The sequence below is a fragment of the Loxodonta africana genome, chromosome 4 (genome assembly GCF_030014295.1).
Source record: "Loxodonta africana isolate mLoxAfr1 chromosome 4, mLoxAfr1.hap2, whole genome shotgun sequence".
Lineage (NCBI taxonomy): Eukaryota > Metazoa > Chordata > Mammalia > Proboscidea > Elephantidae > Loxodonta > Loxodonta africana.
The window spans coordinates 160410688-160430618 of record NC_087345.1 but is presented as its reverse complement, the minus strand read 5'-3'; the positions used below and the strand labels follow the sequence as shown (position 1 = coordinate 160430618).

The 19931-nt window shown below is 36.7% G+C and overlaps 1 protein-coding gene across 1 annotated transcript in view; it reads right to left on the bottom strand.

Moving 5' to 3' along the window:
• The window catches only part of MALRD1 (MAM and LDL receptor class A domain containing 1), a 956759-nt gene that overhangs the window by 350787 nt on the left and 586041 nt on the right, over nucleotides 1–19931 (bottom strand). The window lies entirely within an intron of this gene.

Genomic DNA, 19931 nt, shown 5'->3' with positions numbered 1-19931 from the left:
TTGGTCTCTCTGCATGTGTATATGTAATTATGTGTAGTATACATATGTGCCTTCCTGGGATGAGTTCCTTGGTGGTAAATTCCATGTCTTCTTTCTCTGTGTTCTTCTAGCAAAGATGTGTAGTACAATATGTACTGTATAGAAGATGCTGTATAAATAATAAAGGAATTAACCCATTTTTGGCTTTCATATGTGCATGTCCCAGATAGCAATTATAATAATACTAACAAAACAGTAGCTGTCATTTTACTAGACTCTTACATAAAAAAAAAACTTACATACAGCCTACAAATAGCAAAACCCACTGCCATTGAGTTGAGCCCAACTCATAGCAATCCTTTAGGACAGAGTAGTCTGCCCCATAGAGTTTCCAAGGAGTGCCTGGCGTATTCAAACTGCTGACCTATTGGTTAGCAGTCATAGCACTTAACCACTACACCACCAGGGTTTCCATACAGCCTATATAACCCTAAAAAATATACAGTCAATGACCCTAAAAATACTCATTATTAATCCATTTTATAAGTAAGGAAACAGATGCAGAAGAGTTAGGAAATTTGAGGCTGACAATCCATAACAAGGAATGTAAGGGCAGAGCAGAGATTTGAACCCAGATTTGTCTGAATCTGATGCCTATGCCACCACCCTCTACCTGGAATTGAAGAGCTACACTAACAAGAGGCCAATGGTAAGAAATGATTTAAGTCCTTGCTATGCCAGATGTAATATTTCTCTTTAAAAAGGTAAGAACAACACTCACTCTATTATTTGGACATTTTAACTGCTGAAACACCAGGGTAAGAACTAAAAATGAAAGCTTGATTGTGTTTAGCCCTCCAATTTATTAGGTACATAAAATTTGAGAGCCATACTCATTAAGGTTTAATAGCATAAAATAACTGTGCATATTCCCTAAGGCCTTGAACAGTAGTTCTGAGACCCAAGTGACCATGAATAGTAGATTAATTGCTCAGCAATAAATGATAAGAAGTTCACTAAGGATGAGAATACTATATAGAAAGAATAATTATTGCATTTATTTATTCATATCCTAGTTTCAACAAGGATAAAACTGGAGATACTATAGTAAAACAAGACAAAATTTAGTGATGAGACTGTGATTAAGAGAAAATGCATGTAGTGAACACGAGATGAAGCCTAATACACTGACCTAGATGTCAGCCACAGATATCCCTCACAGACACGCTCATTAGTGAAAAGATGCTGCAAATAAAATATGTGTGTGTATACTCTCTCACTCTGTGTGTGTATGTGTACATATGCATATATACACATATACATATACACACACACATATACATGAGACAGGGTGTGTTTTGTGCAACACCTTTATCGAGAAATAATTCACAGACCATTCAACTGATTCATTTGAAAAATACACAATTCCATTTTTTTTTTGTCATAATCATGGAGTTGTGCTCCACAACCACAATCAATTTTAGAACAGTTTTATCACTCCCAAAAGGAAGCTCAGACCATTTAGCCATTACCACCCTCCAATCCAGGCACCCCCCGCTCACGATTTCACTCTTCAGTATGTTACTTGTCAAGAAAAATAGACTAAATTATTAATAATATGGTATAAATAAAATTTGCTTTAAAATTTATCTTATAGAAATGTCTTAAGGACAACTACTGATAATTAAGTTTATTACAAGATATGAAGTTGTTTTGCTTCTGAAGGTCTAGAAATTTGTTCCTTTTATTCCAAAAGCGTCCTTCTCATTATAGGTTCTTACAGACGTGTGGCTTGTGATAAGTAATCTTTCTTTGAAAAGTAACGTCCTAATTCCTCATGTCGTAAGTTAGAGCTCTGGGATTTGGTGGGAGGGGTGACTAATGAGCTGATAGCTCCAAGGAGACTCAAGGGATAAATACCCTGCAGTCGTCCCAGATCCACAATGCCCTGGCCTCAGAGCTTTCCATGTTAACTTTATTTATCCTAAAAACACATGGTGCCACATTTCTGCTGAAGGTCTTACGCGGTAATAATTATCTTTGCCATTCTTAAATCCTTTCTAGCAGGTTTCCTCATGAGCCTTCAGATTTTTCTCTCACAACTTTTTTAAACAGCGTAGCTCAGCTAGGCGTAGTGTACTTGTCGCTGCCATGTTTATTTTCTGTATGTGACATTTTAACATCTAAAAGATACTTATCTTGTCAATATCTTCATTATTTTTGTCTTATAATTCATTTCCCATACGTGGGTAACTGTGTTCTTGCATGAAGGTATTTTATTAACCATAAAATTGCAAAGATATTGCAGAGTTGCATTCCATCTAGGGCTTCATAGTCAATTTTACTAAATATTGTTTGCTCCATCATGAGGTTAGCTTAGGAAAAAAAAAAATGTAGAAATAGGACAGAGTCCCATAGAATCAGCAAGGCTCCTCTAAAGATTAAATAAATGGGTTTTCCTTTTCAAAGTGTATTCCTGTAAGAAACACTGCTTTTCTGAACCAGCATCTTTATCAGTCTTCTGAGGATTTTGTTCATTACTGGGATCATTCACTGTTCTTTGTTGTGTGTTAATTATGTATTGTTGCACCATCAAAGGCAATTTGCTACAGATGGGCCCAGTCATACGCTCCTTCTATTCCTTCTTCTTGGCACAAACACACTAACCTTGGCTTGGGTCTTTGAAATCCCTGTATCTAAGTCAAACCTCCAACATGTCTTTCAAGTTGAGGGCTTTAACCCTGTCCTGGCTTAAAAAAAAAGTGTTATACCACATCAGAGCAATACAGTTTACCTTTGAAGACTGGAAAAGAAGATAATGAATTATCAAAATGCTCTTTATGAACTATTGACAAGCCAACATTCTGACAGTGGAAAAACACAAAAGATATTTTAACTGTATTAGCATGACTGGAATATATAGGCTATGATAACTAGAGCAGTAATTAATCACTGCTTCATTTGGTCAAATTGCCAATAATAAAATGTGCTTCTTTCTTAGATTCTTTAGCATGAAAAGCTTTTAAACATTCTCTAATACTGTAATTATCTACGGACACAGTAATTATGGTGCCTGGTGTCTGTAATGCCTCGTGCTTACTTCACTGTGGCCTTTAACCAAGAATGAAAAATGCCCCTTTTTAAGATTGCCTGTTTTGTTCCTCAATGATCCCAAGTGAACTGTGTATTGTTATTCCACATTTAACTTAGTGAGTTTATACATGCCCAAAACCAGCATTAAAATGATAGTGTTTAAGAATCAGAACGCATCAGAGAACCTGGGTTCAAATCCTGGTTCTCCTTAGCAGAGATTCTGGAACACAGTGTGTAATAAATTCCAGCTTTAAAATACACACACACTGTGAGTGTGTATACACATCAGAGATATCTATGGAGGTGATAAAAAAAACAATAGGTATTGTTTCGACAGCTTTGAAGGGGGCACTAATCCTTTGTGGCAGTTGGTAACAGAGCAAGATCTCTCCTGTTAGCTTGGTTCCTGTGCTCCACACTTCCTTGGTAAGATTTGTATTTATCTTTCAGAGCCCATATTGGACCAAAATACGGAGACATTCTGTAATTATAGCAGCTCTGAAGTACCTTATGTGAACAAAATCAAAATGAATGAAAATGCAAAAAATAAAACTATCCCTACTTTTTTTGGAAAAAGAAACATACAATCTGGTGGTGAAAATCATTTCACACCCCTCTCCGCACCCACCTCCGCTTTTGGTGAGATTCTAGTGATGTCCCCTCCTCCTATGTACTACCTTTATTGTTTATCTCTCCATCCCTGCAAATTTCTGAAACAAAATGTGTTCTTTCATTTCCCAATTTTACTATCCAGCATGGGTAACAAAGATCTGAGTAAGTGTAGAGAAGACTCTAGAAGAGACACAGATAAAAAAAACAAAACAAAACAGTTGCCATTGAGTCAACAGCAACTCATGGCAACTCTATTGTGTTAGAGCAGAGCTGTGCTCCACAGGCTTTTCCGTGGCTGATTTTTTGCAGTAGACCACCTGTCCTTTCTTCCAAGGCACCTCTGGTGAACTCAGCTCCTCAGACTTCCAGTTGGCAGTTGAGCTAGTTAACCATTTGTACTACCCAGGGGCTCCAACACAGTAACAGGGCTTTAAAAACAGCAAGTCCTTTTTCTAGTTGAAACGTTATTAAATGGCTTGTAACTCAGATCATGAATTCCTGAAAAGAATTAGTGGAATACAAGGCTGAATTTAAGAGGAAACTCATTCTTCTTCATATTTGATGGAGGGCACAGTAATTTCACAAATAAGATACCACGGAAACAAATACATGATTGTTCTTCTTTATGAAGATGACTTTTATCTTCCATTTATAAAGAACAGCAAATGTTTCACTTTACTTCAAGTCTCCTTTCTTTTTTCCTTTCCTTTTCCTAATAACAGTATTGTATTTAGCTCATTGATCCAGTCAATAAACATTTAACAAGCCTGGCCCTGAGCCTTATGGGTAAGGGAAGTTACTTGCTTTCAGAAGCACAGAATCTACTGGAGTTAAATTGATGGAAAATAATGATTGATTTTGGGAAATGATAGATTATCAAAATTTTTCTTACATTCATGGATAAGGAGACATCTATTCTGTGTGGCTCTGAAAAGTAGTTCTTTGGATTGTGTTCAGTGTATAGACTACTACAAGTTTTATGTTCACAGTAGTTTTACTAATTGGAAACGCATATAAGGAAAGTCATATGACCGCGATAATGTGGCTGTCATACTACTCTGGAATTAGTCTTTGCCACAGTAAACAACTTGGCCATCTCAGGGAAGGCACTAGAAACATTTATTGCACTTTTACTATGTGTCAGGCATCACAGTGTGTTTTGGGCTTATTCAAAGGTGAACAAAACCTTAACCCCAACCTTCAACAAGCTTACTCTAAAATTTCAAGAAATAAAAAAACATCCCTAAAACATAATAAATGGATTAGTTTGACAAATACAATCTTCTTTTATTTATTTAGCTTAGAGTCTTCTAAACCAGGGTATTTACACTTGAAAGCAATGTATTTATGTACGTGCAAAGGGAAACAGAGTAAATTGGTGGTAATTGGAACAAAACATAAATTAAAAATAGAATTTTTAAAAGATGTTTGCATGCTGATTTGATGGTGCAGTGAGATGAAGCAATTGATGCCACAGGAGAAAGAGGGCATCATCAGAGAAGCAATGGCCCTGAGAAAGAGAGAGGGGTTAAACTCCAAAGCATATATAGATGGTATGAAAGAAGGATGTGGAAGTTGGTTTTCTCTCTCTGTCAGCCTTCTCATCCAACTCCTCCCAGACTAGGAGTTTCTCCATGCAGGGACCCCAGGTCCGAAGGACACACTCTGCTCCTAGCACTGCTTTCTTGGTGGTATGAGGTTCCCCCATCTCTGTTCGCTTACCTTTCTTTTTTATCTCTTGAGAGATAAAAGGTAGTGCAGGCCACACCCCAGAGAAACTCCCTTTACACTGGATGAGGGATGTGGCCTGGGTTAGGTTATTATAATCCCACCCTAATCCTCTTTAGCCAAAAATTACAATCACAAAATGGAGGACAACCACACAATACTGGGAATCATGGCTTAAGCAAGTTCGCACATATTTTGGGGGGACACAATTCAATCCATGACATCCCTGTAGTAGTGAGCCTCCAAGATGGCCTCCCATGATCTCTGCCTCCTGGTATTCATATATATATGAATATATATGTATATTTCAGAAATAAACTATAAAACTTTCATCACTTAGATTGTTTTATTTTTCCTAAAAATCTACTTCATTTACTAAATAAATATTTGAGTACTTCTCTTTGCCAAGCCCTATTCTTGATGCTTGGAATTTATCTGTGAACAAAACCAAACCCAGTGCCTTGGAGTCAATTCTGACTCATAGCGACCCTATAGGACAGAATAGAACTGCCCCATAGAGTTTCCAAGGAGCGCCTGGCGGATTTGAACTGCCGACCCTTTGGTCTGCAGCCGTAGCACTTAACCACTATCCCACAAGGGTTTCCTCTGTGAACAAAGCAGACAAAAATAGCTGCCCATCTTAAAAAAAAAAAAAAAATGGTTTGTTGTCTAGAGGTCATAAAGACCACGAGCACACCCTTTTCTACTGGCCTATTACAGAGCAGGTTTTTTAAAAAAAATTCTTAAAATTTTTATTATTATTCCCATTTAATATGAGAGATACTCTAGGGTTTTTTTTTTAAATAATCATTTTCTTTCATTATCATGTGGAAACCTGAGGAAATTCTTTATCCTCTAGGACCTATTTCTTAAAAGAACACATTCATGAATCAAAAATTTTCAAAATATAGCCGACCATTAAAATGGGCTGGTAATTTGATATGTTCTATCAAAAACCCTGCCTGCTTTCCTGTCTGGCCTACATGTAGAAATGGCAATGTTGATTGCCACATATCATGTTTAAATATGCTAGTTAATTTAATTAGCCTAAAGACAGTATAATACTACGTCATCTATGAAAGTGCAAATCATCTTAATAACATATACCAAAAAATTAGAAGGATGATATCTTTAAATTATTGATTTATTTTTCCCTAATAATCTAGAAAGGGAATTTCCATATCATGATATAATGATATAGAACTAATTTTATTTAAAGTCCACAAAATATCTTTATTAAATAAATACAGATCTTTTATTAATCTGAAGGTATTATCTATCCCAGACTAGAAAATTATCCAAATTTATGAATGTGTCTTATATGGCTTAACGGGCTGGAGGTCTACACAGGTGGCTATTGAGGCCCTTATTATCCTCACCCAAGTCCTGCAGATCTGTCTCCTATCAGGCAATCTTTATGTTTAAGCATTAGACTCACCAGATCTGGAGAGTCACCCTCCCATTCCTGCAGGTTCTTGCCATTCCATTCCTACTGCTTTGGTTTCAAGGGGTGTTATTTTTGGCAAGTTCATAGCTCTATGACCAATTCCTTAGAACAGGTCCTACGTCCTCCATAGATTCCTATGTCCTGTGGTTTAATTTATACCCCTAGTGTAGAAGAACTTGCAAATGAGGCTGAAAGGTGCCAGACTTTCTCAGGGGTGGACAGGCACCTGTCAATTAAAGGAGCAGTGATATCAGTGTAAAGACGTGGGACTCTGAGCTCTGATATCTCCTGGTTAAAGACTGAGTTCTAGCCAGAGACACAGTAAAACAAATAAAAAACAAACAACAAAAAATACATGAATGAAAGAAGACTGAACAACTCAGAGAGGATTGTCCACTTAAAAAGAGAAAAATGAAATAATATCAAACTAGGAGAAAATGAATTCAAGGAAGATTTTAATTCTGAAGGGTTGGGAGAAGGGGCCAGGATTTAGGAAAGTTTAGGGCTTTCAAACAAAACATTTGCTTCAATTGTAATGCAAATAAATAAAATGAACCTAATCATTGGTGTGCGATATACCAAGAAAAACTAAAATTAAGAATTTTGAAATAAAATTAGATTAACAGAAAAGTACCATAAATGTTCAAGGGCTTTGAAATTGCCTAGAAATACCCTTTAATCTCCACATGTCCCCATCTTCCTCATTACTTTCAAAATAAATTTTTCTCGATTGCTAAAATCCAAAAGTAAATCTAAAAAGCTATTTTATTCCATAAAGCATGTTTTCCATTTGATTTTTACTAGTTGCTCTTGATTTGATTCTGATGTATGTTGGCCCCATGTGTATCAGAGTAGAATTGTGCTTCACATGGCTTTTAATTGCTGATTTTACAGAAGTAGATCACCAGGCCTTTCTTGCAGGTACCCTCCAACGTTTTGGTTAGTAGTCGAGTGCTTAACTGTGCTACCCAAGGACTCCTTTTCAGGTGGTTAGGTACCTCTTATTCAACACATTTGAAAATTGTTATAACTGTTTTATATGTATATTTTGAAGATTATTTCATATATGCCATGCATTTAATTATATTTTAGATATTTAAGAGAAAAAAAAGGGATGTTTTCTTTACCTATGATTTTATTTAGAACTGTAGAGCTACATTATAGTTTAGGATTTTTTAGACCACTTTGTGAAAAAAAAATCATGATTTATAATATTGTTTCTACAAAAAAAAAAAATACTGCAAGTTCTAACCAATTGATTTGCAGATGATCTTCTGGGAAATTAATAATTTACAACTTCAGGGCTATCTAAGATCAATATGAGACCTGAGGTGTTGGGCTCAAAGGTGAGATCAATGCTTGTTTATTTGCATACAAAATAAGTTACACTGCAAACAAGATACTTTCTGCTTTTTTTACATTTATGTAGAGAGCTTGGCCATTTATAAATTTTTCAAGAAATTTCATGAATATCTAATTGAACAGAAATTGCTAGCTTATAGAGTTCTTGGATACTAGATGACTCCTAAAATGCTGATTACAACAGAGTATCAACAGCTCTCATCTAGACCCCCTTAATAGAGTCCCTGGGTGATGAAAACAGTTAATGGGCTTGGTTGCTAACTGAAAGTCTAGAGGTTCAAGTCCACCCAGAGCACCTCAAAAGAAAGGTCTGGCAATCTACTTCTGAAAAAAAAAATCAGCCATTGAAAACCTTATAGAGCACACATGGGGTCTGACACACACAGGGTCCTCATGAGTCAGAATTGACTTGACTGCAATTGACTTTTTAAAACACTTTCCCTATACTCTAACAATTAATTTATTCATCCTTTTCCACAACTTCAGCTAATACCTTTCTCAGAGCAACTGCCAAATTTTTGTCTCCAACTCTGACTTCTATCTGGCTACAGTTGTACAATCCAAATTACGTGTTAGGTGACATATAAGCACTAAAAAGCCTAAAATTAATTCATCCTCTTTTTCCCAAAAAACAGGTTGGTCCTCTTTCTGGCTTCCCTATCCTTCCTACTGATAATTTTTATTCCAACTACTCAAATTAAAAACTTGGGCAGTGTCTTAGTCATCTAGTGCTACTATAATGAAAATACCACAAGTAGATGGCTTTAACAAACAGTTTATTCTCCCACAGTCTAGTAGGCTGAAAGTCCAAATTCAGGGTGCCAGCTGTAGGGGAAGGCTTTCTCTCTGTTGTGTCTGGAGGAAGGTCCTAGTCATCAATCTTCCCTTGGTCTAGGAGCTTTCCCATGCAGGAACCCTAGATCCAAAGGATGAGCTCTGTTCCTGATGCCTCTTTCTTGGTGGTACGAGGTCCCCTGTCTCTCTGCTTGCTTCTCTTTTTTATATCTCAAAAGAGATTGGCTCAAGACACAATCTACTCTTGTATATTGAGTCCTGCCTTATTAATGTAACTGCTGCTAATGCCATTTCATCAACATCATAGAGATAGGACTTACAACACATAGGAAAATCTAATCAGATGACAAAATGGTGATCAAGCACACAGTACTGGGAATCATGCCTAACCAAATTGACACACTTATTTTTTGGGGACACAATGCACTCCCTAACAGGCAATATATTTATGCCTCTCTTTACATGGCTTTCAAATTCTAAATGAAAATTACTTATTTTACATCTTTAAAAAAGTGTCATTTATCTATAGTTTTTATCTATTTTGTGACAAAATGGTTTATAAATTATGATTTTATGACCATTTTAAATCACACCTGAACAGATTACTCCTTCTACCACTCCTCCCCCCGCCCCCACCCCATGCATCCTGTGTTCTGCCATTAGAACAATATTCTGGAAAAAGAGTAGAGATTATTTACCTAGTAGTCTAATTACTGAACGTATTATGTTAGTATATAAAGACCCATGGTGTCTACAACTGTAAGACTTTTACTGAAAAACTACTAAATAGTGTACCAGATAATGTACTGCATTAAAACTGCATTAAAGGGAACTAAATTCAGAGGGAAGGAGCGAGAAGGAACGATAGGGAAAGAAATTGATAAACACTTTGTTAAAAAAAATTCACTGCAGTATGATGGGTAGGAAACCAGGGGAATAATATGGCAAATGGGTAGAAAAGGTTGAGAGATAAGAATTCAAGCATTCTAATACTCTTGTGAAATTCATGAGTTAAAGGGAAACGGCCGAGTTAAAATAAGCCCAAAAGATAATAGAATCTGAATATATAATTATCAAAGTACAGAGCTAAACAAAGCGAATAAAGAACATCTCTCAAAATCAGCCTAACAGAAAAAAGGAAATGGGCAAAAGAGGCCTAGAGAAAGCACAGTAAACAGAATACTATTATTACTGCAGTATTATCATGCTATCTCTGAGTACATAAACCTTTCAATTGTCTCAGACCTAAATTTGAGAGAGTGCTACAAAATGATGAAAAATTAAAGGCATTATACAAAATGCAAACAGTGTGAAAATATTAATAGCTCTCAAATTCAAAGGTGTTTAGAGGCAGTCTGTTGTTATCAAGGGTTATGAAGTCAGAGAGACTTGAAATCTCTGAATCTCAATTTCTGTCTTGTAACATGGGGTGAATAACTCTTTCATAACATTTCTAAGAGAATTATATACTATGCACCTGCATGTAGAAGGTAGACCTATAAATGTTATTTATTATTGCTATTCTACTCTAAGATTTTTTATTCCTATTCTACTCTAAGATTTTTTATTCTACTCTAAGATTTCAAACCAGGTATAAGACAAGTGGGTTCAATCTGTGACAATAAATTTATCTTCTAAATTATATCCCATAGGAATGATCTTTTTCCCCTCTCCACTTTAAAGCGTTTGATCTACATAAAAAAAATATCAAAACCCAAACCCGTTGCCGCTGAGTCGGTTCCAATCCATTGTGACCCTATAGTAAGAAAAAAAAGTTTTTTTGTTTTTTTTTTAGCTTTTAATTTATTGAACATATTAAGTCTCTACACTTACACTTACATTACTAGGAAAAAAACTGTGACACAAAAAACATGAAATTTCATTGGCAAATGAGCAGGATTTTAATGGACAAAGACGGCAAGATTTAAGCACGGGAGTAGAAATGGGATGCTAATTCTTCCCTTCTTTTTTTTTTTTTATGGGCCAGCTGACTCTGCCTGCTGTGGCTCATTTTCCATATTGGTTGGTCATTTTTCAGTGTGAGTTCATCATTTGCAGAAGGTTCTTTGTTTAGATTGTGACTGTTTTCCTTCAGGCCTTTGATTCCAGCCCTAAAGATTTCAGTGATCTTATATTTGTCTTAATGGGAAATAAAAATTCAAGCCTTCTAATATTCTTGTAATATTCATGATTTAAAAGGAGATAGTTAAGGTAAAACGTGTCCATTAAAATAATAAAAACAGATTTCTTTCATCATGCTGATAATACTCTTTTGAAATTCCCACTGAAGTATTGTGCAAATCTGGGTTTTCAATTTATTTCAGAGATGTTTTACCCCACACAAGGTTCCTGAAGGATGGCAAACTTGTTTGTTGCTTTTCCTTGCTGGTTGGTGGAGTTTTTGTAGTATGCTTTTAACTGACTAAGTAGTTCCATTTGTGTGCGGGGTGCTTTGTGTGAGCCCAAATCCATTTGTCCTTCTTTAAGAGAGGAAATGCTATTCTAAACTTCTTAATGCTGTCTTATGCTTTGCAACTTACTTCAACAATGATCTATGTGAAGATATCAAAAAACAAAAGATTGTGCATTTAGTACTCCTATGAAGCTCATATCAAAAACACTACTGCCATACAGTTGATTCCAACTCATAGTGACCCCACAGGATTTCCAAGGATGTAAATCTCTGTGGAAGCAAACTGCCACATCTTTCCCTAACAGAGCCACTGGTGGTTTCAAGTAGCCAGTCCTTTGGTTAGCAGACCAGTGTTTCAACCACTGTGCCACCAGGGCTCCTTATGAAGCTCATATTTTACTAAATATTCTTTAACATAATTCTATAGTTAAATAGTAAACTTTTGTTAAAGAGAACTCAAAATCACTGTTACACTCAAAGAATTAGAAGAAAGTACTTAGTATCCCTTGATTGTTTACCTGCTAGGTCTTCAGCGAAAGTTGTGAATTCATAAACCTCTAAGTCCCAAAAATGTGAGGGGCAGCCTGGGGTGATGGTTATAGTCTTGAATCCTGGAGCTAGACTGACTGAATTTGAACTTCAGCTCAACCACTTTATAATTTTAGTAAGTTAATGAGTATTGTGCAACTTAGTTCTCACCTGAGTAAAAGTATAATAATAGTACATTTTATACAGTTTTTATGAGGATTAAGTGAGATAATATATTTACTGAGAAGAACGCTTGGTTAATAGGAAGGAATAAATAAGACTTAGCTACCATTCATTGTTCCATTAAGTCTACAATTATAAATTGTCTATTATGGATTCGGCTGCTAATCAAAAGGTCAGCAACTTGAATCCACCAGCCACTCCTTAGAAACCCTATGGGGCAGTTCTACTCTGGTCTATAGGGTCTCAATGAGTTGGAATCAACTCATAGCAATGGGTTTGGTTTTGGGTTTTTATTATGGGTTAGGTAGTATTTTGATTGATATTGGTATTAAAGAGTACTGGGTAAATGCTAGCTGCCACAGGTGGTACTACTACTACTGTTACTAGTAGTAGTAGTAGTTTTTAGAATTAGATACATAAAAAAAAAAAATTTTTATCCATAATTCCAAATATTTTCATTTATGTTCTTCATGTCGTTACTTAGCTGACAAACTAGGGTAAGACGATGCACTTCTGATATCAAAATATACTATATAGATACTGTAATCGAAACAGTCTGATATTGGTTCAACGACAGACACAGAGACATGTGGAATAGAATTGAGAACTGAGATATAAATCTCAGTCATCTGTGGACAACTGATTTTCAAAAAGGAGTCAAAGTCCATTGAATGGGACAGAAACAGTCTCTTTAACAAATGGTATTGGCAAAACTGGATACCTAAAAAAAACCTGCAGAAAAATGAAACAAGACCCATACTTTAACCATGTACAAAAACTAACTCAAAATGGATTAAAGACTTAAATGTTAAACCTAAAACTACAAAATTCTTGGGAGAAAACTATGGGACCTAATGTTTTGTAAAAATAGGATAACAAGCACAACAACAAATGCATGAATAGAAGACAAAATAAATAGGACTTCATAATAATTAAAAACATGCTCATTAAGACTTTAACAAAAGAGAAAAAAAGACCCACAGACTAGGAAAAAAGTCCTTGGAAATGAATTATCTAATAAGGGTCTAATCTAAAAAATACATAGAAAGCTGCAATAACTCAACAACAAAAAGACAACCCAATCACAAAATTGGAAAAGGACATGAACAGAACCTCCACCAAAGAGGACATCCAAGCAGCCAACAAACACATGAAAAGATGCTCATGATCATTACCCATTTAAACCCATTGCCATTGAGTTGATTTCAACTCATAGAAACCTTATAGGACAGAGTAGAACTGCCCCATAGTGTTTCCAAGGAGCGGCTGGTGGACTCGTACTGCCAACTTTTGGTTAGCAGCCCTAGCTCTTAACCACTGTGCCACCAGGGATCCCATTATCCATTATCCATTATCCATTAGAGGGATGTAAATCAAAACTACAATGAGATACCATCTCACCCAGGCTAAAATCGTGCTGATTTAAAAAAAAAAAAAAAATCAGATAGCAACAAATGTTGGTGAGAATTGGGAAGATGGGAATTATCCATTGCTGGTGGGACTGTAAAAATGGTACAACCACAATGGAAAATGGTATTGTGCTTCCTCAAAAAAAACTAGAAATAGAACTACCCTATGATCCATCAATCACACTCCTAGGTATATACCATAAAAAAAAAAAAAAAAAATTTTTTTTTTTTAGAGACTTAAAAGTCGTGATATGAAGAGACACATGCACATCTACGTTCATTGCAGCTTTATTTATAATAGCAAAAAAATGGAAACAACCAAAGTGCTCATCAGCGGATGAATGGATAAGCAAAATGTGGTACATACATACAATGGAATACTACACAAACATAAAGAACAATGATGAGCCAATGAAACATATCATAACATGGATGGACCTGCAGGGCATAATGCTAAATGAAATAAGTCAAGAACATAAGGAGAAATATTGTATGATCCCTCTTTTATAACAGGACTAGAATAGACGCACATAAAGAAACCAATGTTCATTGGTTGTTACCAGGGGGAGGAGGGGAGGGAAGGGGAAGCTGACTCTAGATCACAGATAGTTGTTATTTTTGGTGATGGGAAAAGTGGCACTGAATGTAGGTGTACCGAGTACAGCATGACAAAGTAAACGATGTTGCTGAGAAGCGCTCATGAGAAAAGGATCCGTGTATTAAAGAATTTGACATATATAAGAAGGCAACAACTCCATCAAAGACAAAAAAAAAAAAAACCTAGAATCACATATAGTTGGGTATAGGCATATACATACACAGGTAGGTACGGGTATATATATATATATATGTGAGAATAGATAGAACATGTAAATACAGACACGTGTACCCAAAAAAAAACAAATTTTTTTTTTTTTTTTTGGATATAGGCAGGCACATGTATTCACTGAAGACACAGCTACAGCTACTCCTCAGATATAACCAAACACCTTCTGAGACTGGTTTTCTGGGTTTGAAAACTTAGGACCGTAGTCTTATGGGACAACTCAATCAATTAGCATAATATAGTTTACAAAGTTCATGTTCTCCATCCTAGAGAACTGAGTAGTGGCTGGGTCTTAAAACCTTGCTAGTGGCCATCTAAGATACAACAATGGTCTCTACTTCTCAGGAGCAAAACAGTAAGGAAGGGAACCAAAATCTCAGAGAAGAAACAAGTCCACAAGGCTGATAGCCTACGTGATCTCAATTACCCTGAAACCAGAAGAAATAGGTTGTGGCTGCCTACCATCACTGACCCATCTGACCTGGGGAACAATAGGTGACTCTGGTTAGAATGGGAGAAAAACGCAGAACAAAACTCAAATTCTTAAAATGGCAGACTAACTGGACCAGCTGAGACTAGAGGACTCCCTGAGACTATCGCCCTGAGACACACCTTAAACCTTGAACCAAGACTATTCCCTGAGATCACCTGTTAGCAGGAAAGCAGAGTGACACACAAAATAAAGGATATTACCTGTTAGATCACTGCTCTGCTAAAAAACTCTCTCTATGAATACAAAGGTCAACATTTAATCCACAGCAAAGGTTAGACAATAAGGGGGCAGAGAAACTGGAGTACTGGAAATGGAATAACCAGAACACAAAAAGAATGTTGACAAAATACGAAGAACGTCACTGATCATTTTGCATGGAAGTTGTCAAATGGAACCTAGCTTGCTGTGTAAATTTGCACCGAAAACACAATAAAATATATATTTTTAAAAAAGGTAAGATGATGGAGTCCAAACCATATCTTCTTACAAGTGTGAATTTTATATGTCCAGGACAATCGCTACAGCATACTTTAAATGCATCCTCATTCCATTTCCTGTTGCTGAAGACGATGACCCAGTATTAATTTCGTCCTAATAAAAAACTTTCAAATTTAATACATAAAATTGTGTGCTCATTGAAAATAATTTTCTGAAAATAAAATTGCAACACATACCAAAAACAAAACAAAGACAAAAAATCAACCTAAAAAGAAAAAAAAAAAGCCTTTGGTCATACATATTATCAAGAGGGACTATGCTTCTAGGAAGCATTTACTCCTTAAAAATTTATGTTCTTATACACAAATTCAATTTTTGACCGAATGGGTGTCCAAGTCTATAATATCTGAACTATTCCTCAAGTTAAATGGAATTCTTAGAATATTAAATTACCTATATCTTTGGTGCTACCATACAACATTAATCCCAACTGTGCCCGGCCTGAACATTTCTGGAAGGAAAACTGAACAAAGGAAGGGAAAGGAAGGGAAAGGAAGGGAAAGGAAGGGAGGAAGGAAGGAAGGAAGGAGGGAGGGAGGGAGGGAGGGAGGGAGGGAGGGAGGGAGGGAGGGAGGGAAGGAAGGAAGGGGAAGGAAGGAAGGAGGGAGGGAGGGAGGGAAGGAAGGAAGGAAGGAAGGAAGGAAGGAAGGAAGGAAGGAAGGAAGGAAAGAAGGAAGGAAGGGGAAGGAAGGAAGGAAGGAAGGAAGGAAAGAAGGAAGGAAGGGGAAGGAAGGAAGGAAGGAAGGAAGGAAGGAAGGAAGGAAGGAAGGGGAAGGAAGGAAGGAAGGAAGGAAGGAAGGAAGGAAGGAAGGAAGGAAGGAAGGGGAACGAAGGAAGGAAGGGGAAGGAAGGAAGGAAAGAAGGAAGGAAGGGGAAGGAAGGAAGGAAGGAAGGGGAAGGAAGGAAGGAAGGAAGGAAGGAAGGAAGGAAAGAAGGAAGGAAGGAAGGAAGGGGAAGGAAAGAAGGAAGGAAGGAAGGGGAAGGAAAGAAGGAAGGAAGGAAGGGGAAAGAAGGAAGGAAGGGGAAGGAAGGAAGGAAGGGAAGGAAGGAAGGGAAGGAAGGGGAAGGAAGGAAGGAAGGAAGGAAGGAAGGAAGGAAGGAAGGAAGGAAGGAAGGAAGGAAGGAAACAGCTGACTAGCTTCAGTCTGCTCCTGCTCTCCCAGCATCTATTATCAAGGTTATTTCCTGAAGTGCACAAAATTTACACTTAGCTGAAAGATTTAATTTAGATTTTCAGAGGTTGAGAGGTAGGTTTGTTATATTATGTCATTCTTTTGGTTTGAAATAGCTGACTATAGCCTCATTCCAAAGTGTGAATTATTTCACCTACATTTTTTAAGTGGTGAGAAAAGTGTCCATTTTCTAAACTTGACAAACCTTCATAAGGGCTGCTTCAAAGTTCATTCAGAGTGATTTGTAATGAGGTTAAAATAAAAGAAAATCTAAACTGGTCTTATGTAAAAAATAGCAAAAACCATTTACCATACCACCAGCTAAAATCTAAAACATGACATAGGATAACATAGACAACATGAAGAGCTGAAAGCGCAAAACCAATACATTTGGAAAACAGTTCAAGAATTTCTTAAATGGGAGTAAAACTGACAACAAACTATTAGTATCCAGGGATGTTGTCTATGTATTAATTGCAGGACATAGCTTGGAACAGATACAAAGCAAGCTAAAGATTAACTAAAATTTCACATTCCATAAACTGGCATCCATTTTGTGATAATATCTTGAACTACAGACTCTACAGAGCTAGTTACAATGTCATAATAAATAAAATAAAGATGCCTTCAGATCTATACAAATTGTAGCATCTGAGAGGAGAGAGTTCAGTTGCATATAGGATGAAACAAAGTAACTGTTATAATTTTAATTCAACATATACAATTATTTTTTCATTATCCTTTAATTTATACTGAGAAAATTATAGATTTACATGCACTGTTAAGAAATAATACAGACAGATCCATCTACCTTTTATCCAATTTTCCCCAATGGTAATATACGGCAAAACAATAATGCAACATTGTAGCCAGATCATTGACATTGACACGTCAAGATGCAGAGCATTTCCGTTTCCATCACCACACGGAGCCCTTTTATACCACATGTTGCCCTTCTATAGCCACTCCCACTTCTTTCCTGCACCCATCTCCTTGTTCACCGCCAGCAACCACTAATCCGTTCTCCATTTTTTAAATTTTGTCATTTCAATAATGTACAAATGGAGTTATGCAGTTTGCAATCTTTTGAGTTTTTTTTTTTTTTTTACTCAGCATAATTATCTAGAATTTCATCTAGGTTGTTGCATGTATCAACAGTCTGTTCCTTTTTATTGCTAAGTAGGATTCTACAGCATGGATGTACCAAGTGTGTCTAACAATATACCCATGGAGGGACATCTGGGCTTTTCCAGTTCTTGGCTATTACCAATAATTGTGCTATAAACATTAGTGTACAAATTTTTACGTGAACATAAATCTTCATTACTCTAGGATAAATGCCTAAGAGTGCAATTTCTGGGTCATATGGTAGTTGCATATTTAGTTTTTCAGGAAACTGCCAAACTGTTTTCCAGAGCAGCTACAACCATTTTATATTATCGCTAGCAATGGTGAGTGAGACAGGTTCTTCACATCCTTTTCAGCATTTGGCATCACTATTTTTTTTATCTTAGCCATTCTGATAGGTGTGAAGTGACATGTCATTGTGGATTTAACTTGCGTTTCTCTAAAAGCTAATGATATTGAGTATCTTTCCATGTGCTTATTTGCACATCCTCTTCTGTTTTTTTTTTTTCTTATCTGTACATTCTCTTCAGAGAAACGCCTTTTTGTGTCTTTTACCTATCTCTAAATTAGATTATTTGTTTGTTAGTTAATGCATTTCACTAATGTGTGATTTTCACTGTTTAAACATACCCTGGAGCCCTAGTGGAGTACTAGTTAAGTGATCTGGCTGCTAACCAAAAGGTTGGCAGTTCAAATCCACCAGCCATTCCTTAGAAACCCTATGCGGCAGCTCTACTGTGTCCTCTAGGGTTGCTGTGGGTCCGAAACAACTCAACGGCAACAGGTTTTAAACATAGTGTATGTTGTTTATCCGTTCTCTGATTGATGAACATTTGGGTTGGTCCCAGTTTAGGGCTTTTACAAACTCTTCTGTTTTGAATATTTTTGGTCATATTTCCGGGGCTCAAAAACAAGTATTTCTCTGAACAATATACAGAGGAGAGCCAGAGTTGGTAATAGGATATGTGCAGCTTCAGTTGCATTCATTACTTCCAAGTCATTTTCCAAAATTGTTTTAATAATTTACACTTCCACCAAAAGTGTATAAAATCTTTTGTTCCTTGTTCCATATCCTTGGCCATATTTGGTACTATCTTTTTAATTTGTGCTCAACATTTGGGTATGAAATGATATCACACTGTAGTTTTGATTTGCATCATCCTGATTACTTTGGGAGAGAGCATCTTTTTATACATTTATTTACCATTTACATTTTCTCTTAGGTGGAGTGGTATTCACATATTTTGTCCATTTGGCTATGTCATGGCAATTTGTAGGAGCTTATTCATTTATCAAGGTGATAGGGTGTGGTGGTTAAAAGTACATGTCTTAAAGCTGAAACCTTAGGATTTAATCCAGGCTCATGTAGAGCTAAGTTCTAGGATGGGGTAGAGTCAAGAACAGAGATGCAGGAGTTAGCCCTTATCAGGAGAGAGAGACCCCTTCTCATTTAAGATAGGAAGCAAAGTTATACCCCTACTTTGCAGATGGCAGGGGGAACAAGGGTCACCTGTTGCCACTAAGTTGATTCTGACTCATAGAGACCCTAAAGGACAGAGTAGAACTGCTCCATAGGATTTCCAAGGCTGTAATCGTTTCAGAAGTAGACTGCGGCATCTTTTCCCTGTGGAGTGGCTGGTGGGTTCACACGACCCACCTTTCAGTTAGCAGCCAAGGGCCTTAACCACTGTGTCACCAGGGCTCCCTGAACACAAAGGTTACATGGGGAAAACTAAAAAAAATACATCAGCAAAATCATATTAGTCATTATATTATGTACTCCCCTTGTATTCAGTGTATTTATGGAGAATTGACACTCCGATAACAAAGTACATGCAATGTGTTCTTTTGGGGGGGGTGGTTAACAAACAAAAATCTATTTTCTCACAGTTTAGGAGACTGGAAGCCCAAATTCGGGGTGATGGCGCTAGGAGAAGGCTTTCTCAGTTGGCTCTGGGGGGAAGGTCTTTATTCCTTGGCTCCTCGGTGATCTTCAGGCGGCTTGGCATGTGTCTTCCCCCTTCTCTGCTTGCCTAATCTGTTCTTTTTTATTGTACTTTAGATGAAGGTTTATAGAATAAACTATGAAGGTTTATAGAATAAACTATGAAGGTTTATAGAATAAACTAGTTTCTCATCAAACAGTCAGTAAACACATTCTTGTATGACATTGTGTTAATAACCCCACGACATGTCAACACTCTCCTCTCTCAACCCTGGGTTCCCCATTACCAGCTTTTCTATTCCCTCTTGCCTTCTAGTTCC